This window comes from Bombyx mori, chromosome 5 (genome assembly GCF_030269925.1).
Source record: "Bombyx mori chromosome 5, ASM3026992v2".
Taxonomy (NCBI): Eukaryota; Metazoa; Arthropoda; class Insecta; order Lepidoptera; family Bombycidae; genus Bombyx; species Bombyx mori.
In genome coordinates, this window is record NC_085111.1 from 8765568 (window position 1) to 8780072 (window position 14505).

The window sequence follows — 14505 nt, forward strand, 5'->3', positions numbered from 1 at the left end:
TTATTGTATTTAATAATAAAACGATACATGGTGCTGTAAATATCATAGAATAGAAGAATCCCGGCAAAAAATTAACACGTCTCGCGTGAGTTGGATGTTGAAAATATTTTAATGTGTTCAACATTAATGAATGACGTGAATTAATATTTTTTGCACGGCTTTAAATACAACAGACGCGATTTTGGGATAAACTAAAATCAATCAACTCAAAAATCGTTTCAAATATTGCATATTTTGACATCTTAAGATATACGTATATGCATATCAAACGGCATCCGACTCTCACCGTTTTGCAATTCATTTCAGATGATAATGCGTTTATCCCTAAACAAACACCAACGTAATCTTATCGGTGTAAGCTTATCTGGTGTCCGCGTCAGGTCTGGAGTAGGCGGGTGGGGGGCTGCGTACCGCTAGTCGCGCGGATGCCAAGTGCCACAGCCACAGCTGATTTCACATGTGCCTCACGGTTCGCGATCTCGCCGCGCGTTCGTTGGATCGTGCCGCGTGAAAATGCCGGGAACCTAATCCGAGACAATAAATAAACAATTGTCATGAAAAGTGAACGTGCTCATTAACTATAACGGATTGATCAAGAGACTACTGTACTGTACTCTACTTAGTGTTTCTGAGCTGTACTTTGCAATATTATAAAATCTAACAGCGGGTAAGATTTATAAAACATTGTTTTATTGTTTAATCATGTGCTTAAGATCGTAAACAAATTTATCAATCGCTGTAATTATTATAATGACAATTTGGTTTAAATCTGCATTACGTATCCTCATGAATATTAGAAGTTAATTATAAGAAAGAACTAAACGTTTTATGTTTTTATAATTGAGTTTGGTCACTATAACTGTATGCAAATTTAGGAAATTTGATGATGATCATAAGATATATATTTTTATAATTCAAACAAGTTTAAATTTCTTATCTTCATATCGTGCGATTCCATTTCCGAAATTGCAGAACATTACAATAAAATTTGATTCAAGGAAGTGTTTCGCGAATTAAAAATCATATAATTTTATGACATTCACGCAACTTTCTAGCAGGTTTTAGATATATTTTTATATTTCATGATTTCTGTTTAATGTATATTTAGTAAGCGGATTTTTTATTTTAGTAACCAAACATTTGTGACTCATTCAATACAAAACTGACCTTGAATAGCTTGTCGAAGATAAGGCTCTGAATGACTTAAGTACGTATGCTGTACATGTGAATATGCGTTCCTTAAATAAGGTAATTGCTCTTTATTGGGTATTGCATCAACAATATCGTGTATTTTGTAGTCAAGATAGTCCGGCACTCGTCAGCTGCTCCTAATATCAATTTAAAAAGCGTTTGCTTCAATGAAGCCAAACGAATGGTAAACGAACGGTGGCTATTTCAAAATCAATCTTCTATCTTCTTCTTCTATATATCTATTATTATATAAAAATGAATTGCTGTTCGTTAGTCTCGCTAAAACTCAAGAACGGCAGGACCGATTTGGCTAATTTTGGTCTTGAATTCTTTGTGGAAGTCCAAAGAAGGTTAAAAGCTAGATAAATATGAAAATGCTCGGAATTAAATAAAAATAACATTTTGTTTTTCCTTTGATGTGTCCCCCGTCGGACGGATTCCTTTCATGTGTTTTAAGTTTATTTTATACAAAAGCTTAGGTCTTTTATTTATCGACTGAGGCACTACGAAGTCTGCCGGGTCAGCTAGTTGTATATAAATATTGTTTTTTTTTAATTCCTAAGTTGGGTGGACGATATCACGGTCCATCTGGTGTTAAGTGATCACTGGAACTCTTAGACATCAAACACGGTATGCCGCCCTCCATCTTGAGACATGAGTTTTAAGTCTCCGTTTTTACAGTACAACGGCTGCCCCCCACCATTCAAACTGTAACGCCTTATTGCTTCACGGCAGAAGTACCCAAGGTAGAGGTATCTACCCGTGCGGGTTCACAAGACGCCCTACCACCGGTAGTTACGCAAATTATATTTGTTTCCGGTTTGATTTTTATAACACGATATTATTCCTTCACCGTGGAAGTCATTCGTGAACATTTGTCGAGTACGTATTTCATTAGAAAAAATAATACCTGCCTGCGGGATTCGAATACTGGTACTGCCCCATCGCTCGATACGATGGTACCGTGCGTCTTATCTTTTAGGCCACGATGACTTCAAAGTTTTCGGAAATTATATAAACAAAGAGAAATTTTGAGAAGGAATTATGTAGTATCTATTAAACGTTGACAATAAAACGAACAAAAATGAGGCTACAGCTTATGAATTTAGGCAACCCACCACGAGTGTATATACTGTGTACTTTATAAATTAGTTTGGAGTCGGCTGTTTAGCGCTGAGTAATAAAGACATTTTAGTGGTGGATTAATTTTTGCTTTTAGGAACGTGTTGTGCCATACGGACCATAGTAGGTGCATTAGTATAAGAACTATATTGGGATTCTTTCGGGCAATACATTACAGAGGGCTGATGCAGCACAATCTGTTAAATTGCCTTCGGTATCGATATGAACAAACGAACACAAACCTAAAACTCAGGCACAAATCATATTGTAGGCACTTGGAACGCTGGCATAGCTATCGGCTACCATACATAAGGCTACCACCAGTTTAGGTAGAAAAAATAATAATAAGGCACTTGGAACGTATTGTGCTTCGCACGGCCGCTTTTACTAATAGATCACTAAACTCGAACAAGCCGATGCAATTCAATGCCCATCCCACTTTTTTAATGCCCATAATGTGCGCTCGTTACCATATCTTTTGTATACATTGTTCTGATGTTTTCACATGATTTCCCATATGCGCTGCCACGGTTTTGCTCCATCAATCCACACCGGAATAGGCAATAATTTAAATCTATACAATAATGAACGTTTACGTGTTTATAATTTATCGGTATTCATTGTGCTTGTATTGAAATGAATTTAGAACAGTCTAATGGAGTAGGTAACATCGAAATGTCATAACGTTTAAATGTCGATATCAGAAGGTTAACGTACCTACAAATATACTTAGAAACCATAGCAAAATGCCAAGTCAAGTACTTTACAAATTCACAATGCATATCGTTTTGTCTGTTTACTGAATAAAACTAATCTGTGGACTCCAGAGCACAGAGCATTAGAGACAAGTGAGATTCTTCCGGATCTAATTGGAAACAGGCGACGTCGTCTTTTGTTTGCTGTATTTATCTAGAGTTTAGAAACTGTAGTCAGTTTTTTTGTATTTTTTTTATTGCTTAGATGGGTAGACGATCTCACAGCTCACCTGGTGTTAAGTGGTTACTGGAGCCGATAGACATCTACAACGTAAATGCGCCACCCACCTTGAGATATAAGTTCTAAGGTCTCAGTATAGTTACAACGGCTGCCCCGCCCTTCAAACCGAAACGCATTACTGCTTCTCAGCGGAAATAGGCAGGATGGTGGTACCTACCCGTGCGGACTCAGAAGAGGTCCTACCACCAGTAATTACGCAAATTATAATTTTGAGTTAAATTATAAGTTTGATTTTTATCACACGGTGTTATTCCTTCACCGTGTAAGTCAATCGTGAACGTTAAATACATATTTCATCAAAAATTGGTACCCGTCTGCGGAATTCGAACACCGTTGCATCGCTCGATACGAATGCACCGGACGTCTTATCCTTTAGGCCACGATGACTTATTTGTTAAGTACGTATTTCATTAGAAAAACTTCTATCGGTAACAATTTTACCCATTATAGTATCGGCTATGGTCAGAAACGGCTTCGAAACGTCACGGCGCGGCGGTTGTCAATCGGAGCGGATGAGCCGATGCGCTCATAATTGCACGATACCGACCCCGTTTTTGATACAGATTTCACTGCAAGCAACGCCCCGTGAGATTAATGCAATACTTCCAATCGTTTTGGTGTCGAAACGGACGTTGCATGTACTTTTTACGTTACGGTAGTGTTTTCAAGCGTTTGTGAATAATTTCAAAACATGTGTGGCGGTAACAACGGACGCCGTTCTTATTCACACAATTGATAAAATGAATGCGACAATTATTGTTATGAATTACTCATAAAAAAAAAGTGGAACAGATTTTTTCATATTACGCAAAGATGCAAGTTTGAAATAAGTAAATATATAACTTATCTCACAGTAGTGAATTGAATCATTGTCTGTCATAATATTTCGTCTACATTTTGATTAAATTCAATTATGTACTTTACCTTCGATCTAATAATTGGTTAAAAAATGTTTTTCATCTCCCTCAATTGACAATCGGTGATCTTGCAAGTGAAAAAGGAAATATTTTTTTTGGTATCGAATGCCAACCAGCAAGCATCCTGCCTATTTCTGCCCGTATGAATAGTGGTTGCATGTAGGTACCACTAGACTTATAACTGGTATCTTAAGGTAGGTGACGGCATTTACTTTGTTGATATCTATGAGCTAAGGTAACCGCTTAACACCAGATGAGCGATGAAACAGAAATATAGATAGATAGATAAGATAAGCAATAAGATAGATAAGCGATTTCTAAGGTTACACAATTTTTTCCACCCCCATTCACAATCGTAGGTCCAATAGCTCCAAATTTTGAACAGAAACATCAAACGCACGTAGGTTTAATTGATTGAGATTATATAGTCTGTTAATTTAATTCAACTTACAAATTGACAGACAGCGTGGTTATCCAATCGAGTGTCATTAGCCTAGTTAATTTAACAATAAACCGATCGACCGACACATGCGTTTTATAACAGTTTAAAGCTTTGGAATTGAGGACTTTACGTATTACGTTTTAAAAGCGATAAACATTTACTTTGTTGACGAATTGTTTTTGAACGTTGTGTTACGATGAAATGTTTTTATTTTAAGGTTCCACACGAATACGGACTAAACATTTTTTCTAGCGTACAGATCAAAAAAGCTTGTACTATAACTATTAATAAATTAATAAATATTAAAAACTAGCTGACCCGGCAGACTTCGAAGTGCCTCAATCGATAAATAAAAGACACATCAAGGGGACACATCAAAGGAAAAACAAAATTGTTTGTTTTTATATAATTCCGAGCTTTTTTATATTTTCTCCTTTAAAACCTTCTCTGAACTTCCACGAATAATTCAAGACTAAAATTAGCCAAATCGGTCCAGCCGTTCTCGAGTTTTAGCGAGACTAACGAACAGCAATTCATTTTTATATATATACTTATAGATTACTAAATATAATCTATGTATTCTTTGCAATAAATTGAATGGTACATACATACGTACACATATGACGACCGATTAAAAATATTTACAATTTTATTTGTTAAACTTATTTTTTTCAATAGAAGATCAGTATGATTATAGCATGGCAAATTGTTTTATTTGGAATACAATATTAGATTGTGCAGTTAACATTAATGGTAAAATAACAAAGCAAATCTAGTGGACTTGTATTCCGGAACTTTCTAATCCAATCCTCAAGAAATGTACATAGATGGACAGAAGATGTTGCGGCTTGTAAATTCCTCACAACGTTTATGAGGTCATAAAAAGTCACCTGCCGGTTAATATCTACCAACTGTGTGGTTATTTTACTGCCAAACATATTTATTTCAATGCAGTTGAGACTTCGGCGTCTTGAAATCTAGTTTAGTAATTCTCAATATACCATTCTCGCCTATGAGATCAGATAGATATGATTTCAACTTTACTAATTGCTAACTTTAATTTGTAACTGTGTAATATAGGACTAAAAATAGGACTCGTCCTAAATATAATCAAATTATTTCATTAAAATTAACATAAAATTCAATTCTATATGTTGCTTATAATTTCGCCAAAATTGATCACACCTATTATATTATTATTTGATGTCTAGATGGGTTAAAGCGATATAGTACAATGACATATTATTAAGAGCAGTCGTTTAATTTTCCATAATTAATAATTCATAAAATAACCAATAGTAGCTAAAATTTATAATAGGAAATGATGGTCTAAAGATTTTTCGATGGATTTCCTTTCTAAAGTTATATCACCACTAAATATCATGTGCTTGAGACTCATTGTTCATTTGCGTCAGATATTTTTGGTGCAATTTACTGACATAATTACAATGTAATATCTATTTAAATTTCTGAACCTATTATGGTTTAAAAAAGAGAAGAGTGTTAAATTGGATGGTGTATAGAAACAGTATTGAGATTTTGTCATCTAGAATTTATTTCTATCATTTCTTATCTTGAATAATCTTAATATTATTGCATGTTTAGATGAAGATACAGCGTAATTTAAAAAAAAAATATTAGGATAAAATCGCAGTCGCAGTTGATAAAAAAATCTTTGGATCTCGTACAGATATCTGATGTGATCTGTTAAAAAAAAAATTTTTTAGCTTTTAGTTTAGCCGTAAATGTAAGCAAGGTCATAAAATATATATGAAAATTTTCTTGAGAAATTTATGAAAGTGCTTTATAATAATAGCCGTGTGTACTATTTATACAGCACAGCTATACCCAATTTATACCCTATTTAACCTCTATTAAATTCCCGTTGTGAACCACAGCAAAAAAAGAAAATGGCGGGATAGAAATGTCATAGGTTATGGAGACTTTTTGGCGGGAACGCGAGAACGAACGAGTAAATTGTTTTATTTTATTAATTTAGTTTAATATCTGTGAAATTGCACAAATAGGAAAATTAAACAAAGCTCCTTGTCGCAGCTTTTCGGGATCTTCCAAAAAAACCAGTGAAAAAGCCTCAGTAAATAACTACCATTACTGAGACTACATTTCGTCCCATATCATTTCGGTTCATATAATTTCATCCCAATTGATTAATGCATCTAATTAATCAACTTAATTTCATTTCGCTCCATACCATTTTCTATAAAACAGAATATACAAAAGATAAGGCTGTAAGGTATGATACCTTCGCCTTTCCAGTTGGAAAAATAGGAAGGATAGGAATTAGGAAGTGTATTCTGTGATTGCTGAATTGTGTGCTTGATAATTAACTAAGATTTTAGGTTAAAATAAAATTTAGGTAAAAATAAGTTTACTTTCTAGGTTATTCGACTTAAAACTGGAAATTCTAACTATTTTCAATAATTTTAGATGTTTATTAATTTACAAAGTTATTAAATTTTATTTTATATTTATAATTTTTTTATGAAAACATATTTCCAATTTGTTGTTTTAAGTTGCATATTTTCCATATTAAGCCTTCTGGTGTTCTTAAAATAAATCATATATTAACCTATAGATAATACTCACAAAACGAAATAAACAAGTTTCATTTGTCGTGACTAATACAAACTTGAAATGTCATAAAACTTTGAAACAAAGACCCTTCACTTTTTAATTCAATTACATATTACGTAAATAATAAACACATAGGTACATTTCATTTAACAGGCTGAATTTATTTATACTAGAGGTCCCGCAGTAGTCGAAATTCGACTATAATTTATTGGAATTGTAAATTGTACTCTATTATGATTGTATTTTATACTTCTATAATCACAAATTTCGCCAAGACTACACTATAAAAAATAATATCAAAGACAAACATTATTTAATCTCAATTTGACAACAGACGTCAAGAACAAAAGTTTGACATTGAATAGTACGTATGCGTGTTGCGTCAAATACATGGTATGTAGTGTAATGTTTTCTTTATTGATTTAATGTATCTTTTATGCATTATTTTAAAAAAATATTACATTGTGCACTTCTTCTCTATATTCTCTATAAGTGTGGAAAATTTCATACTATTCCGTCCGCGCAATTTTCGTAAAAAGGAATACAACGTTTTTGCTTCACGTATTAATATATAGATTAAGGGCTATTCAAACATTTTCATCATTCTATCACGGAAAAATGTCTACTTAAGTGATTTTATTACTTACGTACATTACTCGACCGGTTGTATCTAAAATGAGTAGGTACACTATGTTATCGTATAACGTTATCGCTGTTTACGGCCACAGCAAAAAAATAATTCTTTTCACAATTACATTATTCAAATGAAATAAATTAGAAGTCAGAAAAAAGCTTGAATAAATTCATTGTTCACTGAGAATTCGTATAAGATTGAAGTCCAGTTTATTAGGAATTTTACTAATTCGGTGTACCGACATTTTTCTGGCCGTGGATGCTTTTTTTTATTTCATAGTTAGATGGGCTTCATGGCCCACCATCAGATGTGAGGGCGAATTTTCAATTGGATTTTATAATGGCTGCACCCCTGTAGCATAGAGGGTGAGTGTAAATCTGTTATGGGGTAAGGGACTAAAAATATTTGTTTCTGCTCCCGCTCAAACGTCAATAGGGACAATAAAAATCGGTGTTCGTTTGGGAGTAACGACAAAAGGAAGATCTTCCATCGAACCGTTGGAATTGCTTGGTAGACTGACGGCCCGAATGTTATTAGTCGGAACTTTGAAATATGCAAATTTACCTTGAAAATGTTCGTTGGAAAGGCTCAGACATTTGTCAAATATCTTGAATTATTTAATATAATTGTATTCGATAATAATAATAAAGAGAGAGAGCAAATAAACCTGTTCATCAGAAGAATGTTTGCCCGGTGTGGGAATTGAACCCACGGCCCTTGGCGCAATAGTCAGGGGCGCTAAATACTGTACCATCGAATCTGTCTATGATAGTTACTATCACATTACAACAACTACGATGTAGTAATAATGGAAATTTAAAATTGTTAGCGTTTAATTTTGCAATTGGTTAGTAGCGTAATTCTTTTGAAAAGCACAACGCTCAACTCTGATCGTTAATTATAATTAGCAACACTAACCAATACTAAGCCAATTAAAAATATGCGCAAAATTTCTTAGAATCATTCGAATGATAGTGTTCGTACGTTACCGTACGTCTAATACGTAAAACGAAGCGTATTCAAGTTCAAGGCATTAGCCGGCTTATGTTAAGCACCACTAATCTCTTTATAAATGTTGCTAATTAAGTTTGTGTCCACGTGATGACCTCGCCTCGGCAGCAATGTCACGAGCAAGGCTAATCTGCCACCTTCGTACATGAAGCCTTGTGGAATCCGTAACGAGTTTTATCGATTACAGATTTGAAAAACGTTACGTATTCATTAAAATAACTCGATTTCCGAACGCCTTTGGAAATGAGAAAGTGTTTGCTATTCGATCGTGTTTTTATTTATTTACCTAAGCGTTTTCTCTATTTATTATAATATGTATATTGAATTTTAATGTGTTTGTTAATTAAATTTTCTAACGTTTTAAAATGTGTAGCACGACCGTAATATTAAGTAATGGGTAGACAGTTTACATTAACATTAGTTGGATGTCTTGAAATCAGATATTTATATCGTTGTTATCCTTTTCCAGATTTACGTCATCGTGTCAAATTAGTCGTTAAAGACGCAATAGAATGGGAACATCATTGGCTACTTCAGTTATATTTTCAAAGATGCCTTTTTTGTTGTGTAATTAGACTAGCTAGGTGACTGAGCTCACGGATTAACTGGTTTTAGATAGTTTCTGGAGCCCATGAACGTTGAACGGGACTTCACCTTTGAAACTTGAAGTAAAGTCACAATTATAATGTATAAAGATTGACCCACCCTTCGAACCAGAACGCATGACTGCCTCACAGCAGAAATTATGTTTATTACCCGTGCGGGTTTACAAGACATCTTACCCGCAGTAAATACCAGCCGGCGATCATAGTACGCTCGTATAATTACTCAGAGAACTCTACTGCCCATTATACGGTGGATCCCTTCCGCACAAGCTCCTAGGTAGGTAGGCCTAGGAGCCCGTGTGAATATGGCCTTTGTTTGTATGTTGTCAGCTTAAATAAGCACTACTTGGATCTCTTTCCGTGGCTGTCACTAAGGTGACTAAGGGATCCACCGTATAATGGGGCAGTAGAGCTCTCTGAGGAGAAAATCATAATTTTCTCCTGTACTATGAGTGCGAGAAACGTAGACATATGAGATAATAGTACCCCATATCACGAATAGGTATGTTATATATCTCAAAAATACAAACTGCGACCAGAAATGACGTCAACCCCGAGGTAAGGAGAAGGATAGGTCAGGATCAACTAACCACTAGACCAACGAGGCGATGATAATATTTTGCTACATTTTCATTTATTTATTCATAATTAGCCGTAATGATGCAGTCCTATGGTGATGTAAGAAAATTTTCCAAAAAGCATTAATTTATTCATGGTAGTTCAATCTCTATAACTTTAGTTATGTTAATTAATATAAATAACTGTATCGTATATAACCGTAACGTGGCATATATTTAATTGTTATGCATAATGAGGTATAAATATGCAAATCGTATAGATTACCTTCGTCTTATTAGAAACTAGGTGCAAAAATTATATTTGTTGTTAGGAAGTACTTTTTCTTTATTTTTGTACGAAAACAGCAAATTTAATAGGTTTACCTATGAAGTTGCAGTTTTACAATACTGGTCATTTGAAACAGAGTTTATGTATGGCTGGCAATAAATTCTAAATTCAACTGTTATTTTTCGTTAAAAATATGGAATTCTAATTTCAAATTCTGTCATTTGTTTATTGATAAGTGTTTTGTTTTCACTATATTTGTATCTTTTTCATCAATATGGACACGATAAAAGTACGATTAATTATGGAACACGAGTTCCGTCGCAGTAGCAATGCAGCACATACGGCTCACCACATTAATGACGTATGCGAAGTAAGCATTACAAACGAACGCATGGCTCGTTAGTGGTTTGAACCGTTCCGACATGGAAATTTTGATCTAAAAAATGAACCCCCTTGATAGTCCGAAAAAATAAAGTTAACATCGACGATTTAAGGGCGATAGTGGAGGCTCTGGATACTGAATCTACCGCTGAGTTAGCAGCAGATTTCAACGTTAGCATCACAACAATATTGGTGCATTTGCAGCACATTGGTAAGGTTAAAAAAAACGATAAGTAGGTGCCGCACGACCTGATCACCAGCGCGACTACGCCTTAAGGTATGACTTGCATTATTTGACATACACGGAGACCAATAGCACTTTTAATCGCATGGTCGTTTGCGATGAAAATATTGTTCTTTTTGATAATAGTAAGCTGTCATCATGTCGGTTTAAGCCTGATTCAGTACCCAAAATGCTAGTTGAAAATGCTCCAAACAAAAAAATGCCCCTCCAAAAGTCATGGTCACTGTTTGGTGGTTTAGTGCAGGCATAATTCACCATAGCAAACCACCAAATGGCATCAACATTATGTGTATTATGATGTGTACTGTGAGGAATTGGACACAATGATGGAGGAGTTCAGGAATCTACTACCCCTTGGTTAATTGTTTCTCCACGTTACTCCTATACGACAACGCCTCTTCGTAACAAGGTGACACACTGCAAAACTTACACACGCTCGGTCATGACCTATGCAAGTGTTCACTCGCGCGGCCCGCATGCATGTAAACTCTCTCCAGGTCATCCAATCCGGTTTCTGCAGGATAGCCGTCGGAGCACCGTGGTGCGTAGGAATGTCGACCTTCAACGATTAAAATCTAGAACCGATACGTATCTTAAAGTAAAGTAAGAACACTACTTTGAAAAAGCGGCGCGACATAGCTCTCTTATCGTGGCCGTCGCTAATTACTGATCTAACCCAAGCAACGGGGCAACGCAAAGCCACCATCGCCCGAAACATATCTTGTTTACACTTTGCTTGGGTGCTGCACTTTGCTTGATGCTTTTGGGCTATTTGACTACCAGTTACCAGTTACCGAGCAAATAAACCCATAGACACAACTCACTGAGTTTATCGCCGGATCTTCTTAGTGGGTTGCGATTCGATCCGACGGTAGATTCTCCAAAGCAAGTCTCTTGCTTGGGCTAGTGTTGAGACCCGTGAGCTAACCTACCAGTCACAGCTGGAATACCCCCTTAGGCTACCAGCGAATAGGTAGCGGAAAAAAGGATTCCTGATTCGATTTCGCAAGGAAACTTCAAGCCCTTTCCATTACTCTTTGAGTGACTTTGAGTCTTGTGATAAGGTTCATTATGAAAGACCACACCTCATTGCCGTATGTCCCTACATACGACAATGTGACAGTGAGAGGGTCTCTCACAGCTGCAACATACACTGGACAATGACTTTCATCTTAATACGTAAATACGCCCGAGCAATAGTAAATGCCGGTTGATTATAATCGCTGTACAATACTCACAAAACGTAGTTGCCCAGTCTTCCATGAATTCCTTAGTCCCCTTTTACTACACCATGGGAAGAGATAGACTATTGCTATTGTCTTATATCTCAAGATGGGTGGCGCATTTGCGTTCTAGATGTCTATGGGCTCCAGTAACCACTTAACACCAGGTGGGCTGTGAGCTCGTCCACCCATCGAAGCAATAAAAAAAATGCTGAAACCACACAGCCATAAAATGATGTCTACTTCAAATTGGAGTATGGTAACTGACAGAGATAATTGTTAGGTGCCGACTGGGTCGAATCATAATATTACGAAGCTATACACATCTCTCAACTATACCACTTCGTGTAAAAAGCAAGAAGTCAGCTTTTACAAATATTATTATTTACATTTGCTTTCCTTCGCTACGTGTGTCATCATGGTACAAACTTTGTAGGGCACTTTAAAATAATATTTTTCTCTACGCCCACATAACAAAGATGTGGCTTCTGTGTATGACGGTGTTCGCAATTTCAAAGTGTAGCTGTAGAAATTCACACGTGTGTGCGACTTTATTTTCTCACTTGATCAAAGTGGGTGAACGTGCACGCAACAGAACTTAAGTATGTTGATATTGCAACACTTGCTAGCCAGACTGTTCGATCTACTGTTAAATATCATTGTTAATTGATTGTATGTATTTTCAGTGTTTTGGGGAAGTATATTATCCATACCATTCCATGATTAGAATACGGCTTAAATGAAAAAAAAAAAGTATTTTTATTTTTTATTGCTTAGATGTGTGGACGAGCTCACAGCCCACCTGGTGTTAAGTGGTTACTGGAGCCCATAGATATCTACAACGTAAATGCCGCCACCCTCCTGGAGATATGAGTTCTAAAGTCTCAGTATAGTTAGTTACAACAGCTGCCCCACCTTTCAAACCGAAATGCATTACTGCTTCACGGCAGAAATAGGGTGGTGGTACCTACCCGTGCGGACTCACAAGAGGTCCTACCACCAGCAAAAAATCGAGTAGTAAAAGCATCGAATATGAACGCATAACTGCACCAGATTACTGTCGCCATTATAAACGTCGCTATTTTGTTTGTTTGAGTGTTCACGTAATATAGAGAACCGATGGTCAAAAATAGTCAAGAAAACTGGAACATTTTTGCAATTTTGATTTGAATATTTTGAGATAAATTTGAAATAACGAATCTTTATTTTTTGACTGAATCGGTGGAAGAGTAGTTGGTGACCCTGAATGCTGGATAAAAGGTCGTTAATTCGATTCACCTCACACCAACGTTCGTTTGACGACAGGCATGTTCGCTCTGTGTCCAGCTATCTCAATAATTATGTGTATAATAATTCTTATGTAGGTAGGTATTTGGTTCCCATAGTAGGTACAGGAAAAACTAAATTGGAGCCAAATGATCGTGTGTGATTTTCCTCCGATTATTTATTTGCTTGGTTATATAAATATCTCATAAATAAATATTCAGAAATAGTTTATATAAAAACAATCGGGGACAATTTAATACATTTATATATTTAGTTACACATAAATTTAATGTAATTATTGTTTTTGTTGTTGTTGTTGTTGTTGTTGTTAACTGGCATTATTCCGCTACGATAGTTATTCGTAGTAATAATGGAAGATAAAGTCTCATTTTCATTGATACAATCGAATTCTGACGCATGAAACTGATGTTTCGTTTCAATTTATTTTTCAAGAAAAGAACAGAAATAAAGTGAAGTGAAGTAAAATATTTGATGTCACCATAATAACATGATGAGTCATGACTTTCCTACAATAGTCTTACATTTGGTATTCTAATTGGCAGCCCATTAGCAATACTCGTCATCGAATTAGATTTGAAAGAAATTGACCCTTAATATTTAAGCGTGCAATACTGGTTCTTGCTTGTTTATAAAGTGTTACTTTCGACTTTACTATTATTATCTTTACTATTATTATTATTTCGATTATGCAACCATCTGAAATGAGGTCCAACTAAATCTAATTCTATCACCAAAAATATACAGTTTTACATAACTAATTCCGCGATTTCCGAAAGATCGCATCACTCATACACTTCTGGGTAACGTTATGCGTCTCTTCTATAAATTTCAAACTCTTCAAAATTTGCAGACAGGTGAATCACGTAATTTATTGCAGACAACACAAATAAACAAATTGAAGCCGTCATCAAACTATTAATTAGTTACTCTCATCTCGCTAGTAAATGCGTTAGGCATAAAAATGTGGCATAATATTTACATGAAGGCTAATAAATCGTGAATAACTTTGTT

The 14505-nt window shown here is 35.4% G+C and overlaps 1 protein-coding gene across 5 annotated transcripts in view; it reads left to right on the plus strand.

Annotated features, from left to right (window-relative positions):
• The first annotated feature begins 383 nt into the window (after positions 1-383).
• Positions 384-14505, plus strand: part of LOC101739468 (myosin-IIIb) — a 38732-nt gene continuing 24610 nt past the window's right edge. For 4 of the 5 annotated variants that reach the window (XM_062668650.1, XM_062668653.1, XM_062668652.1 and 1 more), the window contains exon 1: positions 384-667. The gene's annotated coding sequence lies outside the window, so the exon portion shown is untranslated. Of the gene's footprint in view, positions 668-1128; positions 1208-14505 lie in introns of those variants that run through there. The other variant, XM_062668651.1, reaches the window with a different exon arrangement.